General features: G+C 58.5%; 1 protein-coding gene across 1 annotated transcript in view; it reads left to right on the top strand.

Annotated features, from left to right (window-relative positions):
• Positions 1–441, top strand: part of CLMP (CXADR like cell adhesion molecule) — a 129,378-nt gene that overhangs the window by 81,267 nt on the left and 47,670 nt on the right. The gene's annotated exons all lie outside the window — the stretch shown is intronic.

Genomic DNA, 441 nt, shown 5'->3' with positions numbered 1-441 from the left:
GAAAGACAGAAACAGAGAGACAGAAAGAGAGAAATCACCCCCCAGGGGGGATGGCCACGCCACAATCCCTTCTCCTCCTTTCTCCTCTTGGGATCTTGGGCACGCACGCACACGCGCCTGGCGTGAGTTTTAAGCCACCGGGGCCAGGACGCGAACCGCAGTCGACTACGTGGGAGTCCAGCGCCATAGCCAGTACGCTAACTGCTGGTCCCTCCTTCTGCATCTCTTCATCGGTACCCTTTGTACTATCTGTCCTAATAAAATGGTAAAGCTGAGTGTGCCCACACATTAGCCTTGCGTGAGGAGGGTGCTGTGGGCACCCTGATTTATGGCTGGTCGGTAGAACAGCCTGGGGCTTGCGACAGGGCTCTAAAGGGGAGAGGGTGATCTTGGAGACGAGCTGCCGCCTGCGGGTCCTGACGCCTCGCCCAGGTGGGTCGC

This window comes from Tupaia chinensis, unplaced genomic scaffold, assembly GCF_000334495.1.
Source record: "Tupaia chinensis unplaced genomic scaffold, TupChi_1.0 Scaffold000247_1, whole genome shotgun sequence".
NCBI classification, from domain to species: Eukaryota; Metazoa; Chordata; class Mammalia; order Scandentia; family Tupaiidae; genus Tupaia; species Tupaia belangeri.
Note: the sequence above shows the minus strand (reverse complement) of the source record. Positions and strands in the feature narration are given on the sequence as shown.